The sequence below is a fragment of the Callorhinus ursinus genome, unplaced genomic scaffold, assembly GCF_003265705.2.
Source record: "Callorhinus ursinus isolate GAN/ISIS: 27379988/994484 unplaced genomic scaffold, GSC_fseal_2.0 scaffold93, whole genome shotgun sequence".
Lineage (NCBI taxonomy): Eukaryota > Metazoa > Chordata > Mammalia > Carnivora > Otariidae > Callorhinus > Callorhinus ursinus.
This window is the reverse complement of record NW_027397155.1, coordinates 751,838-774,819: the sequence shown is the minus strand read 5'-3', so window position 1 is coordinate 774,819 and position 22,982 is coordinate 751,838. Positions and strand designations below refer to the sequence as shown.

The following is a 22,982-nucleotide window of genomic DNA, read 5'->3' as shown; positions in this document are numbered from 1 at the left end:
CACTGCATCAAAAACTAATGATGTAATATATGGTGATTAACATAACAGTAAAAAAATTAAAAAAAAAATCATCAAAAGAGCATCAGAGTGATAAGCCAGACTAGAAGTGGCCTATCAACGTGGTGAAACTAAAATATCCCATGAATTTTGTTAGAATTATTTTAGACAAGACTTCTATATTGAGACATAGTCAACACACACACACATACACACACACACACACATATAAAACACTGAAATATTGTCTTCCAGTTATAAGCTAAATTAATCTTTTAACTCATTCAAGAAATATCTACTTACTATTGAGTGGGAAAGACTAATGTAACAAAGAAGCGCAATGATGCACATTGATAATTGCCATCATTATCCTTCACTGAACACCCATCATACACCAGGCACTTGTTCATTAACTCATTTAACAAATATTTATGGCATGCTTATGCTATGACTCTGTCCTGGAAATTAAGTATTCAAGAGAGAACAGGTGATACATGCTTTCTATAGGGCTCACATATCAGTACTCTAAAAGGTGACTTTAGCTAGAGCCTGGTAAATGCAAAGAACAATAAAATAAAGAAGGCAGTCATGTGAAAAGGGTGGCCAGAGCATAAAGAATGGGAGCAATCATGGTACAAAATGAGGCTGCAAAAATAAAGGGCCAGACCATGTAGGTTCTTAAAAGGAATTTGGATGTTAAACGCAACAGAAAATCATTGAGGAGATATAAACAAACAACTGGCACAATTCTATCTTACAAAAGATTATTCTAGGTGCTCATTGCTTTGGACAATGGACAGAAGAAATCTGATTAGGAGACATATATAATCTAAGTAAGGAATTACAGTGTCTTGGCTATTATAGGGGACAGCACATATAGAAGGAAGTGGACATAATCAGATATATTTTGCAAGTAGAATCAACGGGACTTGTGATGGGCTGGATGTGGGTTAGAAGGCAGAGAGAAGTTAGGGTCTACTCCTAGGTTTTGAGTCTAAAAACTAGTGTATTTTACCATTAAAAGATATGGGACAGACTGGTACAGAAACAGATGGAGGCAGAGATAAACTTAATTCTTTCCTGAACATGTTAAATGTGAGATAATATTTTTTAAGATTTTATTTATTTATTTGACAGAGAGTACAAGCAGGGGGAGTGACAGAGGGAGAAGCAGACTCCCCGCGAAGCAAGGAGCCCTATGCGGAACTCAATCTCCAGACCCTGGGATCATGACCTGAGCCTAAGAGAGACCCTTAATCAACTGAGCCACCGAGGCATCCCAAAATGAGATACTTTTAAAGCACCTAGGTAAAGGTGCCAAACAGGAGGGTGGATATATAAGGCTGGACCAAGAGGAGTGTTTTGGGTTAGAGATATAAACTGAGGGTCACCAATACATAAAATCTTGGCAATGAATATAATCATCTGGAGAGCAAGTATAAATAAAGAAAAGGTAGAGCTGAGTATTAAGCCCCACAGAGAGGTCAGATGTGGAAAAGCCAACTAAGGAAACAAAGGCAAGTCATAAAGTAAGGAGAGAAGATAAGAACGTGTGATGTAAGAAGAACCAGAAGAGAATGTCCTGGGCAATTTATATTTACAGACAAGCACAGGGCTTTCATGTTGCAAATAATAAAATGCATCCTGTTCTCCCAAAGACATTATTTTCTATGTGCACTGAGTATCTGTGGGTGGATGTGTCTGTGTGTGGCATGTGTGTGACAATAATCCTTATAACAACCTTGAGATGTAAATATTATTTTATTATCTCTATTTTACAAATGATATAATGGGTTTTGATAAGTTAAAAATTGGCCAGTCACTCATAGCATAACATATAAAGGTGTCAAATCACTCTACCGTACACCTAAAACTAATGTAACATTGTGTGCCAACTATACTTAAATAAACAAATAAACAAACAAATAAATAAAACTAGCCAATCCCTTATGTCTATGCTTAGTGACTCCATCACATACTCTTTTCATCATCCCTTGCTGCCTTACTGCTCCTTCCTTCAAGAAAGGTACTTCACAAGGCCATAAAAAAACAAGAAGGGCCACCCATAGTTTGAACATCCCAGGGATACACAGCCCTACAGGAAATTCTTTAAAAACCAGAGGGTGGAGAGGAGGAACAAGATGGCGGAGGAGTAGGAGATCTAAATTTCATCTGGTCCCAGGAATTCAGCTAGATAGGGATCAAACCATTCTGAACAACTACAAACTCAACAGGAGATTGAAGAAAAGAAGAGCAGCAACTCTCTGAACAGAAAAGCAACCACTTTCTGGAACGTAAGACGTGTGGAGAAGTGAATCCGAGGTGATATTAGGGAGGATAGATGTCAGGGGAGTGGGTCTCCGTCCACCGCTACTGGCAAGTGATGGGGAAGTGGAGCACAAAATCGGAACTTTTAGAGGTCTGCTATGCTGAGGGATGTCGCTCCAGTGGCTAAGCCAGGGGGTGGAACACTTGCTGGGACAGTGTGGTCTCAGGACCCTTGGGGTCACAGAATGACAGGGGGCGCCTGAGTGCAGCAGAGCTCCCAGGTATTGGAGCGGGGAAGCTGGCTGCAGAAACGGAGCTGAGGAGTGGGCTCTCAGCTCGGGGTTGCCATAAACCGTGATCCCTGGCACAGTTGGGCCACTGCGCTTCCAGCGGGGACCCAACAAGTGGCAGATCCAGAGAGACTCCCCTTCCTCCCCTGGGAGAAGCGGCACAGGAGCACACTGCAGGGATCTGCTGGGTTTGGAGACTCCACATGTGGTCGTGTGCCAGAGATAGAAACGCTTGTCACAGGTCGGGTGAGCACAGAGTATGGCCGGAGACCGGGGAGATGGGAGTGATTGCTTTTCTCTGGGGGCTCACTGAGGAATGGGGACCCGAGTTCTCAGCTCCTCTGGGGCAGAGATTGCCAGGCTACCATTTCACTCTCATCCTCCAAAGCGGTACGGAAAGCTTGCAGGGAACAAAAGCTCCCGAAAGCAAACCCGAGCTGATTACTTAGCCCGGACCCAGCAAGGGCAGGGCAATCTCGCCTCTGGCAAAGACATTTGGAAACCACAGAAACAGGCCCTTCCCCAAGAAGATCAGCAAGAACAGCCAGCCAAGACCAAATTTACAGATCAGTGAGAATGGCAGAACGCCAGCACTAGGGGAATACAGCACATAGAATTCATGGCTTTTTTCCCCATGATTCTTTAGTCTTTCAAAGTTAATTTTTTAATTTTCTTTTTTTCTTTTTCTGTTTTTTTAATTTTTCTTTTTCCCTTTTTCAACCAACATCTTAACAATCTGTTTTTTAAAAATCTTTTTTATTTTTCATTTCTAGAGTCATATTCTATTCTTTCATTGTAGTTGATCTTATTACATACATATATATATGTGTGTATATATAATATATACATATATTTATTTCTCCTTTTAAAATTTTGGGATACAGTTTCTTCTAATAGACCAAAATATACTCTAAATCTCTAGTGTATGGCTTTGTTCTAGTCTCCTGCCTGATCACATTTTCTTCCTTTTTTTTTATTTCACTTTTCTTTTTTCAACCAACTTTTTATCAATTCCTTTTCTAAAATCTTTTATAATTTTAATCTTTATAATCATATTCAATCCCTTCATCGTATTTATGCTTATTTTTGAAAATATATAAGTTTTTCTTTCTTTAAAATTTTGGGAGGCAGTTTCTTCTAACAGACCAAAATACACCCAAAATCTAGTGAATGGCACTGATCTATTCACCAGCCTGATCATATTTGATCATATCCTTTTTTTCTTCTTTTTTATTTTCTTTTTTCTTTCTTTCTCTTTCTTTTCCCCACGTTTTGGGTCTCTTCTGATTTGTTCAGTGTATATATTTCTGGGGATGTTGTTACCCTGTTAGCATTTTGTTCTCTCATTCATCTATTCTCTGGACAAACTGACAGATGGAAAAACCGTCTCACCTCAAAAAAAAGAACAAGAGGCAATACTGACTGCCAGGGACCTAATCAATATGTACATTAGTAAGATGTCAGACCTAGAGTTCAGAATGACGATTATAAAGATACTAGCGGGGCTTGAAAAAAGCATGGAAGATAATAGAGAAACACTTTCTGGAAAAATAAAAGAACTAAATTCTTACCAAGTCGAAATCAAAAAGGCTATTAATGAGGTGCAATAAAAAATGGAGCCTCTATTGTGGACATTTCTGCTTTAACATAGGGGTGCACATACCCCCTCTGTTGAATCACAGACCTGTACCTCTGAAACAAATAACGCATTATACATTGAAACAAAAAAAAAGGAAGATAGCAGAAAGGGAAAAATGAAGGGGGGAAATTCAGAGGGGGAGACGAACCATGAGAAACTATGTACTCTGAGAAACAAACTGAGGGTTCTAGAGGGGAGGGGGATAGGGGGATGGGTTAGACTGCTAATGGGTATTAAAGAGGGCACGTACTGAATGGAGCACTGGGTGTTATACACAAGCACTGAATCATAGAACACTATATCAAAAACTAATGATGTAATGTATGGTGATTAACAAAACATAATAAAAAAAGAAAAAAAAGAAACTTCAGGAGGAACCAACCTTATAAACACCTTAATCTCTGACTTCTATTGCCCAGAATTGTGAGAGAACACAGTTCTACTGTTTTTTTTTTTAAAGATCTTATTTATTTGAGAGAGAGAGTGAGAGAGAGAGCACATGAGAGGGGGGAGGGTCAGGGGGAGAAGCAGACTCCCTGCTGAGCAGGGAGCCCGATGCGGAACTCGATCCTGGGACTCCGAGATCATGACCTGAGCTGAAGGCAGTTGCTTAACCAACTGAGCCACCCAGGCACCCCAGTTCTACTGTTTCAAGCTTCTGAAAAAAAAAAAAAAATGAGGATCTAATTGCTAGGGTAAGTGTGGCAGAAGAGAGAATTAGTGATATAGAAGACCAAATGATGGACAATAAAGAAGCTGAGAAAAGAAAGATAAACAACTACTGGATCACAAAGGCAGAATTCGAGAGATAAGTGATATCATAAGATGAAACGATATTAGAATAATTGGGATCCCAGAAGAAGAAGAGAGAGAGGGGCAGAAGGTATACTGGAGCAAATTATAGCAGAGAAATTCCCTAATTTGGGGAAGGAAACAGGCATCAAAATCCAGGAGGCACAGAGAACCCCCCTCAAAATCAATAAAAATAGGTCAACACCCCAACATCTAATAGTAAAACTTACGAATCTCAGAACAAAGAGAAAACCCTGAAAGCTCTGGAGAAGAGATCTGTAACCTACAATGGTAGAAACATTACATTGGCAACAGACCTATCCACAGAGACCTGGCAAGCCAGAAAGGACTGGCATGATATATACTAAACGAGAAAAATATGCAGCCAAGAATACTATATCCAGCTAGGCTGTCATTGAAAATAGAAGGAGAGATCAAAAGCTTCCAGGACAAACAAAAACTAAAGGAATTTGCAAACATAAAACCAGCTCTACAAGAAATATTGAAAGGGGTGCTCTAAGCAGAGAGAGAGCCTAAAAGTAACATAGACCAGAAAGAACACAGACAATATACAGTAATAGTCACCTTACAGGCAATACAATGGCACTAAATTCATATCTTTCAATAGTTACCTTGAATGGAAATGGGCTAAATGCCCCAATCAAAAGACACAGAGTACCAGACTGGATAAAGAAACAAGACCCATCAATATGATGTCAGGAAGAGACTCACTTTAGACACAAAGACACCTCCATATTGAAAGTGAGGAGGTGGAAAACGATTTACCATGCTAATGGACATCAAAAGAAAGCTAGGGTGGCAATCCTTATAACAGACAAATTAGATTTTAAACCAAAGACTATAATAAGAGATGAGGAAGAACACTGTATCCTACTTAAAGGGTCTATCCAACAAGAAGATCTAATAATTGTAAATACCCCTGCCCCTAACATAGCAGCAGCCAATTATTTAAGCCAATTAATAACAAAATAAAAGAAACACATCGACAATACAATAATAGTAGGTTACTTTAACACTCGCCTTACTGTAATGGACAGATCATCTAAGCAAAGTATCAACAAGGAAATAAAGGCTTTAAATGACACACTGGACCAGATGGACTTCACAGATATATTCAGAACATTCCATCCCAAAGCAACAGAATACACATTCTTCTCTAGTGCCCATGGAACATTCTCCAGAATAGATCACATCCTAGGTCACAAATCAGGTCTCAACTGGTACCAAAAGATTGGGATCATTCCCTGAATATTTTCAGACCACAGTGCTTTGAAACTAGAACTCAATCACAAGAGGAAAGTCAAAAGAACTCAAATACATGAAGGCTAAAGAGCATCCTACTAAAGAATGAATAGGTCAGCCAGGAAATTAAAGAAGAATTTTAAAAATTCATGGAAACAAAGGGAAATGACAACACAACTGTTCAAAATCTTTGGGATGCAGCAAAGGCAGTCCTAAGCAATACAAGCCTTTCTCAAGAAAAAAGAAAGGTCTCAAATACACAACCTAACCCTACACCTAAAGGAGCTGGAGAAAGAACAGCAAATAAAACCTAAACCCAGCAGGAGAAGAGAAATCATAAAGATCAGAGCAGAAATCAGTGAAATAGAAACCAAAAGAACAGTAGAACAGATCAACGAAACTAGGAGCTTGTTCGTTGAAAGAATTAACAAGATTGATAAACCCCTGGCCAGACTAATCAAAAAGAAAAGAGAAATGACCCAAATAAATAAAATCATGACTGAAAGAAGAGAGATCACAACCAACACCAAAGAAATGCAAACAATTATAAGAACATATTATGAGGAACTCTATGCCAGCAAATTAGATAATCTGGAAGAAATGGGTGCATTCCTAGAGATGTATCAACTACCAAAACTGAACCAAGAAGAAAGAAAACTTGCACAGACCCATAACCAGTAAGGAAATTGAAGCAATCATCAAAAATCTCCCAACAAACAAGAGCCCAGGGACAAATGGCTTCCCAGGGGAATTCTACCAAACATTTCAAAAAGAATTAACACCTATTCTTCTGAAACTGTTCCAAAAAAAAAAAAAAATGGAAGGAAAACGTCCAAACTCATTTTACAAGGCTAGTATTACCTTGATCCCAAAACCGAAGACCCCATCAAAAAGGAGAATTACAGACCAATATCTTTGATGAACATGGATGAAAAATTCTTACTAAATTACTAGCCAATAGGATCCAACAGTCCATTAAAAGGATTATTCACCACGATGAAGTGGGATTTATTCCTGGGCTTCAAGGTTGGTTCAATATCCACAAATCAATCAATGTGATACATTAATAAAAGAAAGAACAAGAATCATATGATCCTCTCAATAGATGCAGAAAAAGCATTTGACAAAGTACAGCATCCTTTCTTAATCAAAACTCTTCAGAGTATAGGCATAGAGGGTACATACCTCAATATCATAAAAGCCATCTATGAAAAACCCACAGCAAATATCATTCTCAATGGGGAAAAACTGAGAGCTTTCCCCCTAAGGTCAGGAACACGGCAGGGATTCCACTATCACCACTGCTATTCATCATAGTACTAGAAGTCCTAGCCACAGCAATCAGACAACAAAAAGAAATCAAAGGCATCCAAATCAGCAAAGAAGAAGCCAAACTCTCACTCTTTGCAGATGATATGATACTTTATGCAGAAAACCCAGAAGACTCCAACCCAAAACTGCTAGAACTCATACAGGAATTCAGTAAAGTAGCAGGATATAAAATCAATGCACAGAAATCAGTGGCATTCCCATACACCAACAACAAGATAGAATAAAAAATAAATAAGGAGTTGATCCCATTTACAATTGCACCCAAAACCATAAGATACTAGGGATAAATCTAACCAAAGAGGCAAAGAATCTGTACTCAGAAAACTATAGAATACTCATGAAAGAATAGAGGAAGAAACAAAGAAATGGAAAAACATTCCATGCTCATGGATAGGAAGAACAAATATTGTGAAGATGTCCATGTTACCTAGAGCAATCTACATCCTTAATGCAATCCCTATCAAAATACCATCCACTTTTTTCAAAGGAATGGAACAAATAATCCTAAAATTTGTATGGAACCGGAAAAGACTCCAAATAGCCAGAGGAATGTTGGAAAAGCAAAGCAAAGCTGGTGGCATCACAATTCCGGACTTCAAGCTCTATTACAAAGCTGTCATCATCAAGACAGGATGGTACTGGCATGAAAACAGACACATAGATCAATGGAACAGAATAGAGAGCCCAGAAATGGATCCTCAACTCTATGGTCAACTAATCTTTGAGAAAGCAGGAAAGAATATCCAATGGAAAAAAGACAGTCTCTTCAACAAATGGTGTTGGGAAAATTGGACAGCCACATGCAGAAGAATGAAACTGGACCATGTTCTTACACCACACACAAAAATAGACTCAAAAGGGATGAAAGACCTAAATGTGAGACAGGAGTCCATCAAAATCCTATAGAAGAACACAGGCAGCAACCTCTTTGACCTCAGCCGCAACAACTTCTTCCTAGAAACATCACCAAAGCCAAGGGAAACCTGGGGAAAAAATGAACTATTGGGACTTCATCAAGATAAAAAGCTTTTGCACAGCAAAGGAAACAGTCAACAAAACCAAAAGACAACCGACAGAATGGGAGAAGATATTTGCAAATGACATATCAGATAAAGGGCTAGTATCCAAAATCTATAAAGAACTTATCAAACTCAACACCCAAAGAACAAATAATCCAATCAAGAAATGGGCAGAAGACACGTAGAGACATTTTTCCAAAGAAGACATCCAAATGGCCAACAGACACATGAAAAAGTGCTCAACATCTCTCGGCATCAGGGAATTCCAAATCAAAACCTCAATGAGATACCACCTCACACCAGTCAGAATGGCTAAAATTAACAAGTCAGGAAATCACAGATTTTGGTGGGGCTGCGGAGGGTTCCCACCCTCCAACACTGTTGGTGGGAATGCAAGCTGGTGTAGCCACTCTGGAAAACAGTATGGAGGCTCCTCAAAAAGTTGAAAATAGAGCTACTCTATGACCCAATAATTGCACTACTGAGTATTTACCCCAAAGATACGAATGTAGTGATCTGAAGGGGTACATGCACCCCAATGTTTATAGCAGCAATGTTCTCAATAGCCAAACTATGAAAAGAGCCTATATGTCCATCAACAGATGAATGGATAAAGAAGATGTGGTGTATATATATATATAATGGAATATTATGCAGGCATTAAAAAAACAACAAAATCTTGCCATTTGCAACAATGTGGATAGTACTAGAAGGTATTAAGCTAAGCGAAATAAGTCAATCAGAGAAAGACATGTATCATATGATCTCACTGATATGAGGAGTTCTTGATGTCAGGAAACAAACGGGGTTGCTGGAGTGCTGGGGGTAGGAGGGATGGGGTGGGGGGGTGATTGACATTGGGGAGGTTATGTGCTATGGTAGCACTGTGAATTGTATAAGACTGATGAATCACAGACCTGTACCTCTGAAACAAATAATACATTACATGTTTAAAAAAAAAAGTAGGAAGGGAAAAATGAAGCGGGGGAGATCAGTGGGAGAGATGAACCATGAGAGACTATGGACTCTGAGAAACAAACTGAGGGTTCTAGAGGGGAGGGGGGTGGGGAATGGGTTAGCCTGGTGATGGGTATTAAAGAGGGCACGTATTGAATGGAGCACTGGGTGTTATATGCAAACAATCATGGAACGCTACATCAAAAAATAAATAAATAAATTAGTTAAAAAAACAACAACAGAGGGTAAAGAAAATCCCAGGAAAAGAGGTGATTCAGTGCTTAGAATGTAGATATGTGTATGATTGTTTAGTACAAAGGTATTTATATTGCCCTGGCCTCCCCCAATAGATTATGGCCTGCCTGATTATAAAGCAATCACTGCTTCATGATCTGCTGTGGATGCACACAATGGCTATATTTTATCAATATTAGCTATGAAGCTCACATACCTGGAAAATACATTCTGAAATAAATTAGGACTTGGAAACTTGACAGAATTGTGCTACAATTTAGCTTATTTAAGGTTAAACAAATCATCCCATGTACTCCCAAAATACAAGAAATTAATAGAACATAAATTCCAAATAGACCAGTGAGGTATACACTAGCTCTAGCACTATCATTCATTTGTCCAATACATGTTTATCAAGTAACTGTTATGTACCAAGCACTGTTCTAGGCCCTGAGGTTTCAGTTATGGACAAAGCAGACACATATCCATGCCCTTCTAAGGCTTATACTCTAAAGGGGAATTGTCAGACAATAAACAAGATAAGGATGTAAAATATTGTATGTACACAGTAATAAGGGTTAAAAAGAAGAATAGAGCAGGGATAGAAGATAGAAAGTGTCAGAGATGTGGAAAATTTTAATAATGTAGCCAAAGAAGTATACATGTTAAAAGTAAAATCTGGGTAAAGACCTAAAAGAAGAGAATGAGTTGTGCAAATATCTACAGAAAGAACATTCTAGGTAAAGGCAAAACCAGATGCAAAGCCCCTGGGGCAGACTTCTGCTTCATATGTTAAGGAACAGCAAGGAAGCTAGTGTGGCAAAACTGGGGAGAGAGGAAGTGATGTCAAGGGATAGTACAATCATGTGGATTCTTTTTGGACTTTAACAAACTGGGCTTTATTATCACAGGAGAGTGATTTTCCAGAAGAGTTTTCAATAGAAGACAGACATGCAATGACCAGCATTTCATCAAGAATTAGGGCACAAAGGCAGAACTGAGGGGGCAGTTAGGAAATGACTGCAAAAATCCTGGTGGGAGAGATGACAGGGGCTTGGATCAGGAGACATGGCCCTATCAGTGGAGAGAATTAGTGGAAGATTGGGCAGAAAAGTATGCGGTCAGATCTGACTTGGGATGTGAAGGAAAGATAAGGCTCAATGAAGACACTAAGGTTTTTGGCAGGAGCCAATAAAAGATGGTACCACGTTGACTGAGGTGGAGAAACCTGCGGAGGAGCAGATTTGGGTGGACTTAACAGAAATTAGTTTTGATGTGTCAATTTTTAGATACCTCTTAGAAATTCAAGAAGAGACATTTATAAGCAGGTGGATATAGGAGGCTAAATTTCTGAGAGAGGTCTGCATAGGAGATATAAATGGGGGAAGCATCACTATCCAGGTACTATTTTTTGTAAACCATGAAACTAAATGAAATCACCTAGAAAGTGCAGATAGAAAGGAAACTAGTTGTGAGACTGAGTCCCAGGGAATTCTAATGGTTAAGTTCCCAGAGATAAGAAGAAACCAGCAAAGGAGACCAGAAAAATTTTTGATATAATTTAAAATATAAATATGATATAAATATAAAATACTGAGTGTGTACGCATGCATGGAATCTGGAAACATACACACTGACATTAATAGCATGTTCTCTGAGTGGTGGGAATATGTGTAACTTTTCATTTCTTCTTTGTCTTTATCTATGTTTTCTAAATTTCTACATTTACTGTGAAAATATATTATTTGTGATATTAGTTTAAGTGTGGGACTGAGGGATCTGCCTTCTAAATTTCTGCCCCAGTGTCCCTTGTGGCTCTTATCTCCCTTGAATCTGCCCTTCCTTCAGAGTCTACTAGTCAAGCAAATTTGTGTTCCTTCCAGGTATACACTGCTTTACCCAATGGTTTTGTTCATGCTGCTTCTGATCCCTGACCTACTCTTGCTTCAGTAGCCTTTATGGCAGTTTTTAAGAGCATGGGCTGGAATCAAGTGGACCTGGGTTTGAATCCTAATACTGCCATTTGTTGGCTATGTGCCCTTGGTCACTTAGCCTCTCTGAGCCTAATTGGAATGACAATAGTATCACTTAAAGAGTTTTAATGAGGATTGAATGAGATAATATTTTAAAATAGTCCTTTTATAAAATCATCCCAGATCCTTCACCTTGTAGTATTTGCTCTATTCCCTGAATTCATGTGACATTTTTATTGATACTAAGCTAACATTATAGCTATTTATACATGTTTTATCTTCCAACAGACTTTGGATCCCTTAAAGGTTAAATTGGTACTATATATAGCACCTGGTATAATCCTTGCACAAAACAGATGTTCAATAAATTCTGCTGAATGAATAATATAGTGAATTGCCTCCACTGGGCTTTCTGGTCAACTACCTGATTGAGGTTCCAAGATAGCATCCCTCGCCCCACCCTGGAAAATTGAAAGATGGATAATAAAACTCCCTCATCCAATGGGTTCAGGCAACAGAGGTCCTCAAAAAGAGAAGCAGGGACTGACAATGTAGCAGGCAGAAACCTTCAGTGTTCCTCATGGCTTTTCAAAATATTAAAGAAAATAGCATCACAGAACAGAGAGAGCCCTGTAGATAATTCAGTTTAATTGAGACTCACAAAGATTAAATGATTTTTGGCAGGCCTGGGACCAGAACCCAGCAAAATGCCATCTCAAAACCCAGGTTTAATCACATTCTACAACTTGGTATCTGCTCTTCCATTATTTGCTAAGCATATAATTTTTTTTATCATATTTTAAAATCCAAATAGTGTTAGTATGAAATCTATATCAATATATTTTATTCTTCTCTATATATTGTAAATATCTTTCCATAATGGTTCATTTTGTTGATGGGGATAACAATAATTAAAATACAGAGAGAGATTACCACATGCTAGGCACTATGTTTAGTGTTTCACGTGAAATATCAATTGTCATAAAAAGCTGTAAGATAAATAATTTTATGCATATTTTATAGATGAGAGATCTGAGGCTCTGACAGATGGGATGGTTTGGTTAATATTCTAAAGCAAGTGACTGTCAGAGCCAAGATTCACACTCAGAACATCCATTTCTTTTTAACAACTGTATAGCATTCAACTATATTATTATACCAAAAGTTATTTAATTATCTCCTATTAGTAGATATTTAGATTGTTTATAGATTTTCCTACTGTTATAAATAATATTGTACTTAACTTACTTTTGAAAGTATTTCTATAGGACAAATGCATGATATTGCTGGCATAAGCATTTTCACATTTTACTATCAATTTAGATTTTAATAGGTAACATCAACTTCCTACACAAGTTCATGGGTGAGGCCATTTCTCCTTAGCTATCTCACCAGGAGGTATATTCATTTACTTAACAAGAGTCTTGGAGAAAAAAAAAAGGGATGGAAAATAGTAATACCACATTACTTTTTCTTCTTTTTTATACTTTTCTTTGTTTTTTAGATTTTATTTATTTATTCATGAGAGACAGACAGAGAGAGAGAGAGAGAGGCAGAGGGAGAAGCAGGCTCCCAAGGAGCAGGGAGCCCGATGCAGGACCTGATTCCAGGACTCTGGGATCATGACCTGAGCTGAAGGCAGACACTTAACCATCTGAGCCACCCAGGTGCCCACCACATTACTTTTTCAATTTATAGAATCTTTTCCCATTATTAATCCCACTTCAACCTACAACAAAATTACTGCCAAGAACATCTGATTATCCCATTTCATATATCAGGAGATAGAGTCTCCAAGAGAATAAATTATTTGCTTTAAGTTATAATTCTGAGGTGGTAGAGGTTATAGATGGGTAGCAAAAAAAAATTAGGTTCTTGTTATAGATAAGGAAGAGGATTTAAAAAGCTTTCAAAATGTTATAGATCTACAACCTAAAATATGGAGAGCTTTAATTCAATCAAAAGCAGTAAATGATAGTTTACATAAATAGTGTAACTTACATAATAGGTTGGTTTAGGGTCTTATTTTCAGAACCACCAGTCTGCTGTGTTCAATAGTATATTTCTTGGCTCATAGCATAAAAAAATTAATCACTACCCCATTATAGAAAACAGTAGACATATACTTAATATGCATAAAAGTATTTTGCTTCCGGTAATCATACAGTCTTATTGTATCCTAAATAAAGAAAATTGTTGGTGGGTAGAATCTGCATAAATGGCAACTTACACTGCAACCAGATTCACAGCTCACATTGTCTTTTATTTTCAACAATCTTCTCAAACATTGACCATCTTTCTGGCACAGATGTCTCTTATATAACTTAATCCCCACACAAGCAAATCACACAGTTCAGGACATCAACACTAAAATGATTCCTTCTGCCTGAGCAATAGCCTCATCCCAAATAGACAGGGGTGTCAATATTGCATATGCCATGAATGCATTTGATGTATTTTCCTGAAAACAAGTGCATCCCATAGATAAGAGACACTTTGAGGTATGACACCATATAGTCTAGGAAAGCTCTATTGTTGTAGCTATCGCAAGCACACATCTGTGACCTTGTAAACAAGAAAGCCCAGCACTCTCTCTGTTTAGCCCAGATCCAAAAATATGCCATATTTTCAACAAAACCCTCTTAAACCAAAAAGGGCCATAAAATAACATTGTACAAAAGTGAAATCTGTTATTTTCTGTATTAATTAAAAGGTGCTGGCACTAGAATAAAACTCACTAAATCATTGTAAATCATTAAATAACTGGTTTAGTAGTCTATGAAGACCCGAAAGAGCCTTCTACAGCAAAGCAATAAAAATGATGTAATCTACTGTTAACTAGTCTCAATTTAATTATCAAGCAGGGATTCCAGGCGTCTTCCCATTTTGCAGCCTTCAGCTGCTTTCTTGTTATTTATGGCATACCTCGGAAGACTGTAAAGCATTATCGTGCATATTATATCATCAGGTGCTTGAAAATGTGCTTTTGCATTTCTAACTCGATCTCTAGTTACTTATTAATAGCTAATATTTATTGGGTGACTACTTTGTGCTACATAATATATAAGCGGTATTTAACGTAAGTCTCAAAATGACCCTGTGAGGTAGATATGACTACTACCTACATTAAATATCTGTAGAAACCGAGGTTTCGAGGTGAAGAATCATGCCAGGAGTCTCATACCTAATATAAATGGCAGAACCAGGACATGAACCCAATTCTCTCTGGCTCCAAAGCCCACACTCAACATAATCAGATGATAATGTCTCCCAAAAGACCAAATGGGTTGGCTGGTTAAACCTTACGCATTGATTGCAAAACATTCTGTAGACTCTCTCTGCTTTCCATTACAAGTTTATGTAATGCCAGCCAACTACATTTAAAAGCCATACAAACCAACTAAATAGAGGTAACTCTATTTCCTGGAATCATTTAGATCACAGTTCCCCAACCTTAGCACTGTTGACATATTGTTGTGGAGGTTTACTGTCCTGTGCATTGCAGATGTTTAGCAGCATCCCCACTCTACAGATGCCAATAGCAAACACACCTCCTCTTAGTTGTAACAAATGAAAATGTCCCCAGACACTGCCAAATGTCTCCTGCAGGTCAAAGTCATCCAGCTCAAAACTGCCGATTTATATCCTGGCAAGGTCTACATAAGCATCAAAAAAGAATATAACTAAGAGCTAATCATCTGGATTTGTCAGTCCCAGAAAACTTTTTCCTGAAACATCCTAATAATTTAAGGAGAGTAGTTTGGAATAGGTTTGTCTTATCCCTTCTTTACTTTGTAACTTGTTTCTGGCTGTATTATATTGTTTTGAACTTGCAATTTCAATTTGAAAAATACAGATTAAACCCTGAGAGTGAAGGATGATACTGCCTTACATTAAATAAGTATGGTTCTGAGTAGCCATAAGTTGTAATAAATGAATGAGAAGAGTATCCTGTGATACACTTTATCGTTTCAAAGACCATTTTTAATATGAAATATCAAGTTCATTTTAATTTTAACAAGACAAAGAATATTTTATACAGTAATTATACATTGGTTTTTCAAAATCTTTTTTATTTTTAAAAAGGTAATTATTATGTTATTTACTTTTTTCTCAGTCTTTAAAGAGTTCTACGTTATTGTGCAAATTGATTTTTAAGAAATATTTTTCAATTATTCCTCTGTAAAATATTATAAATGTAAACAGGCTACATTATTATTATTATTATTACAGTGCCCATTAGCAGCATTTTGATTATGATCTTTTAATTTTCCTTAGAACATTTATGTTTAAAAGCATGAAGTTTAAGAGCAAAGTTTAAGAGCAATGGCCTACAGCCAGTTACTGTGAAAACTGATCATTAGGGAATTATTCATAGGTCTGATATTTTTATAAGACCAACAGAATAATATCTACATTAAATACATTTTTTCACATCTAAATCTTTCCTTCAAATTTCCTAACTAGTTTGACCAAAATAAGAGAAGATATTCGAAACAGCAATTATGTACCAACTACAGGGTTGCTGAGAAGATTAAATTCAGGAACAAGGGAAAGCTAGGAAACATTTGATATTCAAAGGCCTGGATGAGATTAATAGTCACAACTACCATTTCTACACTGTTAATTGTGGGTCTGGAACTTTGCTTATATTTGTGCAATTAATTCACTGTAATTATTCAATGTGCCTTAGAGAACAACCTGTTCCCCATTTTTTTTTTTTTTAAGTAGGCTCCATACCCAGCATGGAGCATGGAGCCCAACGTGGGGCTTGAGCTTATGGCCCTGAGATCAAGACCTGAGCTAACATCAAGAGTCAGATGCTTAACTGACTGAGCCACCCAATTGCCCCCTCCCTCCCTAAGCAACCCCCACTCCCCATTTGAAAAATGAGGAAAGCAGAGGCAGAGCAATGTTAAGTAACTCACCCTAGGTTACATAGCTAGTAATCTCATACAGAGATGGGATTCAAACTCAGGTAATCTTGTGCAACGGTCTGCCCTCCCAACCATACCACAACTCACTGGAAACCACAACGAAACAATTCCATGATGTTTAGTCACACCATAGATGAAAAAAGTTACCTAATGTAACGAGAGAGGGTAAGTTTGATTTCCAAACCAATCGGATGTGTGTATTTATTTATTTTTTCCATTTCCTTGTCATATGACAGTGGAAGAAAAAAAACAACTCATTTTTAACAACAGAGAACTAGGAATATTGCCTTGCATAATTGTCATGAGGATTAAATAACATCAATGCGTGGCATGATGCCCGACATACTCAAGAAAGGGTAGTTGTTGGAGCAGGGATGAGCCTGAACCAAGACTTTTGCTTGGTTCCCCTTCTGACTAAAGGTAGATATATAATTCAGACAAGACTAGAACTGATAAAATCTAGATTTTTTTTCTTCCTCTGTGAATTTAAAGGAAATGAAAGCAAGCCTATGGCATAATGTTTTTTAGAACTACGTTTTAACTGACTGAGATGAAGAAATACGAAGAAGATATTGCCTTTTACAAATAGTTGAAAATTCAAAATCAAAATTCAAATTTTATTTTTCACATCATGAACTAAAAAATATTTCTTTTGATGCTCCTATCTTATGTCCTCCTTAGCTCCACTCATTAATGAAAATGATTAAATGATGGTTCGGGAAAGCATTAATATTTCTCTGAATTTTAAAAATAACACATATTTTTAAACTATAGGATGTTCCTCTTTGTAGTAATACACCTTCAGCATAACCAAACTCCAAACAAACTGATTAGCTTTAGCATATCCCAATATAAATAAAAAATAGTTCTCAGTATTTTATAAAGTTAGTTTATAGTCTATTAAAATAACAGAGCAAAGAGTATAAGGAAGAATAGTTGGATGCATCTCTTTCTTCATCCTATGAAGACAGAAAGTCTGGGAGTGAATGGTATACAAATAAGTACAATATTTTTCATTATTAGTGTTATCTCATGTTTTCTACCTGTAATTTCACCTATGCTTTATTGGCATTTACTTTAGTTTTTTAAATCTAAAATGCTCTGAAAAATTCCATAAAAGATAATGTAAGACTCCTATAAAATCTTTAATGTGTTTTGAACAAAAATGAGAACATTAGAATTATTAAAATCCTTTAGTCACAAAAGTAATCCATATTTTGTGTTGGTTGGACAAAGTTTTCACTTTGGTGTTTGTCACCATGTCTATACATGGACTATGAAGTGATGGCAGAGGCCTTTGTCTCCCTATGGAAGTAAGTACTTGGATTGTTCAAACATCACCCCTTCTCCCAAATAATCTGAATAAATCCTTTAACAAATCAACATTGCAGTTTGGTTTCTCTTTGAGTTCAGTCCACAGCGAAAATACTGCCATGTGATAGCAGAGATCTAAGGGGTGCAATGAAAATATCCAAATGATACATTTTGTCAAGCAGAGTGTAAATGACTAAGGAAAGCTTTTCTCTTAAAAGAAGCAGTTATGTGGAAAGTATTATACCCACATTATTGTCCTAAGAAACCCTGAAGGATCTGTCCGGAGTGCTGAAAATGTCCCTGCTGGAGAAGGCTTTATAGGATGTGCCTGATGAGTTCAGGAAGCAGTATTTTTAAGTCCCAAACTAAACATCCTTTTAAACAGAAACTGAAATCTATAAAGGACAGAAATAGTCACAACTGATTCTTAAATGTGTAATTCATAGATATAAGAGAGAAATTAAAGGAGAAAATTCCTTGTGTTCTATGATGGTAATGAGGGGCACAAAGCACACCTAACAAGCCATAGCATTCCTGAACATGCCAAAACCCAAAAGAATGTCTAGAATGTTTTATAACTAAGAGAATTCTACAGAAAACCTTGGCTTAGCCCCACTCGGGTAAGAGTCTGAACATAGTAAAAGGCAATGTTAACTTGGCTGTCTCAAATGGCCAGAACCTAACATTAAGAATACAGATTAGCTCTGTCCCAGTCTCAAGGGACTCAGAACAATAAAACAATATGTGGGGAATGAAGAAAAAGGTGGAAGGGAGATAGTGCCTTCCCACCAGCCTGTGTCAATTTCTTAGCGGGAAGTAAGGTGTTGGAGAATCTATCTGTCTGGTTACTCAAGCTTACAGTTCAACTGAGGCAGCACCAGGATTGTTCCTAAATAAGCACAAGTTCTTGTTAACCTCTCCTCAATTTCCCTTCCCCACAGCACCTGCTCCGGAGGGAAATGAGGGCAGTTGGAAATTCGAGCACTAGTTCCAAGAACCTTCCAGGCCGACTCTTCACTCCCCTTTGTGAGGTCCCAAGTCTGGGTTAGGCTCTGGTCACCGGCTAGCTCATGGGCCTGACTGGGGTTCTTTCCCCAAGTCGCTGTAGCCTGGGTTCCCTCCTTGGTACGATGCTCATGCTGCCACTCCCGGGTAACTAGCAGGCTGTGTTTCCAAAAGGAAAGATGCATCCACAGGAGAAGAGCGGGAGGGCGCAGACTGGGGTTCAGAAAGAAGCACGCTAGGCTGAGTGAGAGCTGTTGCTTTCAGCACCACCCGCTGTTCCCCCTCCTCCTGCCGCAGGCGCCACGGTCGCGGCATCTTACCGATCTATTGGGAAGCGATTCTCCTTCCTTCCCTCTGCACCTTTGCTTCTCCCAATTCAGAGCCCTCCGGTGCTTTGGGGCAGCACAATCTGCATTCTAAACACGCACACCTGGCCTTAGGGAGTGAGAACTCGGATCCAAAGGCATGCAGGATCCCTTTCTCAATCCTTGCATTCATTCCCTCCTTTATACCCCATTGCTCTCGCCTTTTCTCCCAACAGGTTTAGCTAAGGCCATCAGCAAATGGAGCGGACTTCAAGCTCAAGGTCTAGCCAGCCCTGCTCCACGCTCTTCCCACTCCCAAACCAAACTGTGAGCTACCCAGAAAGCTGATAGCTCCTACATCCTTCCCGGGAGCGGGGACACTTGGGCACACAGACCCTTATCAAGCTTACCCCCCTGTTGGCTGCGCAGCGGGCAGTGAGATGCAGTCTAGCTAGCTCCCCATAAAGTTGGGCTGTGCTGATCAGCGGGGCAGAGCCGGCCTCTCCATTCCCGGGCTCCCCACCAAGAAGATCTTAAGCTCATCTCCTGTGCTCAGTGCGCATAGAACAGCAGAGCTGAGGGTGGCGTGTGCAGCAATCTCCCTGCTACTGAGAAAGGGGGAAAGGGGGGAAGGGGAACTCGAGGAGGAGGGAGGGGTGGTAGTTTGTATTTATAGAGAACAGAGTTCTCAGCGCAACTTTTTGGTGCCACCAAGTGGCACAGTGAGTTCCTTTAGGAACACAGACTTCGGGTCGAATCTGGATGGGTGAACCAGCTCTGAAGCCAGATGCTCATATGATAAAGGGATCAGGGGCAGCCCTAGGACTGCTGTACAGGACATGTGCACCTTCATATCTCAGCACCTGGGATGCAGATCCCTGAGTTCTAGGAATGAGCTTGCATTGAGGGGAAGAAGAACCTGTACCCGCCTCGGACAAGTGGCAGAGTTGTCAAGGACAATGAGCAGATGCCAGTTGCCTCCTAGGAGTCTAGGAACCCTTGTCTCAGGAAGAATAGACATTCTCCTTTCCCTCCTAACCCCTCTGCCCAGATTACAGTATTCTCAGATCTCACTCTAAAACCTTCCTGCCATCTGGAGTGCCCAACCTTTCAAGTAAGATGCCATTCATTTTCGTTGTTTTAGAATCAATTCCAGATTATTTCCCAAACCCTCAGATTCAAAGAACTTCACAGCTTGCCACCAAACCTCCTTCTTTATTTGTTACCTTAAAAAGCAAGTGACTTTGAATCTCTCCAAACAGCACTCAGAACTCTAGGTTCCCTTGGTTATAGTCTAGGTGTCTGATTGTCCTTCTCAACCATTTCCACAAACCTCTCAGCATGCATTACACCAACAGTACAGCCAGGAGCTTGCAAATGTCTTTGATACTTTGAGGGAGAATGCCCTGAAGCTTCATTTTATCTGGATTTTCTGAGTGCTCTTCCTTCCTTGTATGCAGATCCAAAAACCCATATGCTCACGGACAGACAATACTGCACGGAACTTTTGTGCCCTCAAACACAGAAGAATCTCTACATTTTACAGAAATGGAGGAAATGGAGAAACTGAGTACACAAAGGTTAAGGGACTTTTTCAAGGTCACACATTTTCCTAGAGACCAACCCAGGAACTACCCAGGGTGGGACTAAATGAACACAATGATGCTAAACCTGACTTCCAGGCTTCCACTCCTTCTACCACCCCATCCACTCATACTCAACTCCCTTTCCTCCCCCACCCCCACCCGTCCCTCTCTCTGACCCCATCCTTTGCCAAAGTTCCATAAAGAAACCTAGTGTAAGGATGTTTCCTTATCCCCATTGGGAGTATATGAACCTGAGCTTATAGGTCCAGAGTTACAGTTGTACCCCCTTAAAAATGGCCCCCTGTTCTAGAAAACCTCTCCCTCCTCTAATGCCGTCATGGAACTGTCATTTTAGAAATGGAACACTGGCATTCACACCCAACCAGGGTACTCTTTTCAGGGTAAAGCATTAGCAAATGCTCTTACTAGCCTCCAAACACCTAATGGTCTCAAAGATAGATAAGCGCCCCCCCGCCCCGTTATGCACCCTTTTGTGCACATGTATCGGTATGCTAGAGAGGGAGAGAGATCGAAATCCAAACGCCTCCTTTGGCTCAGATCTCTATTTTCTCCTCTGATTTTTTTTAGTTCGTTTTCTATGGAAACAAACCCACTTAAGTCCCTCACTTATGCAAATAAAAGCAAAATTATCTTCATAAACCTTTCGTTGGAGCGACGCCGCGGTAGCCTGGGCTGCCGACTAGAAATTCGTGTCTGATTCACACAGCACACGTCCTTGCAGGGTGACTTTTCTAAACTTGCAAGGACCTCGCAGTGTCCCTGGCTCCACCAGTCCTCCACCTGCCCACCACCTGCCCTCCTGGGTCCCTTTCGCCCGCGCTCCCGCCCCTCGCCGGAATGCTCTCAGTCCCTGTGCTGGGGGAGGGGCTCCGGCGGTATCCTACATCCGTGGTGACTCTCGAGCTGAAAGAAAGAAACGGCGCTGTGCTTACCAGGTGCGCGCCCTGAACCTGGCGCCCCCCCAGCCAGCCTCTCCTCGCGGGCTTCCTGTGCTCGCGTGCCGGCCTGGGCTGCAGCTGGAGCGCGAGTGGCGGCGGCTGAGGCAGCGGCGGCAGGAAACTGAGCGGCTCCGGGGCCCGCGGCGGTGGCGTTCGCTCTCTCGCTCCAGCGCCGGGAGCACGTGCCGCGCTCGGGCAGACGCAGCTAGAAGCGCAGCGCAGGGCCGCTTCCTACTCCTGCAGCGCGCGACGGGGGGCCGGGGGGCGGACCAGAGCACAGACTCTGTGGGTAACCTGGAGCCTGGAGCCTCGTAGTCTCGGGGTGCAGGCGACAGTAGCCTCGGGCTCCCTCTGCAGCTCTTCAGCTTCCCTCTGGGAGCCGCGGAAGGAGAAGAGCTGTGCGTGGAGGCGTCGGTGGTGTGTCACTCAGAGAAAAACCGGGGAAGCAGGTAGATAATAAGCTTCATCCTGACGATGACACTTAAACTCCTGACAGTGATTGGGAGAAGGGGCGTCACTGCTGGAGGGTACAGAGAACCAGGAAGTCAGGGAACCCCAAGATGATTCGGAGGTGTGAGTGCTTAGAAAGAACGGTCTCTTTAATGGCATTACTTATTAATAATGCCATTTCACATTTGTCTGCACTTCTTACAAACGATTATTTCTACATCCATTAAAATTTCTCTCTCCGTAGTAGTTAAGTATGTTTTACTTATTCAAATGACTTTCCTTTCCCTCCCCTCCACCCCCATAACTACCAAGACTGCAAAAAATGCTGAAGTTATCTTTAAATTCCAAAAACAGACTTCATTTCTGCCTCTGAAAAAGAGATTGGTATAAATTAATTGCATGGCATAATTTAAAGAAAAGAAAGACATTGCAGTAATAGGATTATTACTATTCCCATTTTATTTCCCTAGCTGAATTTTAGGAGCCAGGTGCTTGCAGCCCTTGGATGAAAGACTGAAAGCTGAGGACACTCAAGTTGAGGGGGTTGGTCCTGATGAATACATTACTAATGTAGATTCCCACCAGACCCTTGAAAACAAAAGTTGTTCTTTGATAGCTTCGGGATTCAACAAGGAAAAGATATGTTATCTACCACACCTTGT

General features: G+C 39.8%; 1 protein-coding gene across 4 annotated transcripts in view; it reads right to left on the bottom strand.

Annotated features, from left to right (window-relative positions):
• Positions 1-22,152, bottom strand: part of GRM5 (glutamate metabotropic receptor 5) — a 665,424-nt gene extending 643,272 nt beyond the window's left edge. For 2 of the 4 annotated variants that reach the window (XM_025893393.2, XM_073888710.1), the window contains exon 1: positions 19,736-19,857. The gene's annotated coding sequence lies outside the window, so the exon portion shown is untranslated. Of the gene's footprint in view, positions 1-19,735; positions 19,858-21,572; positions 21,665-21,864 lie in introns of those variants that run through there. The other 2 variants (XM_073888708.1, XM_073888709.1) reach the window with 2 other exon arrangements.
• Positions 22,153-22,982: the final 830 nt, after the last annotated feature.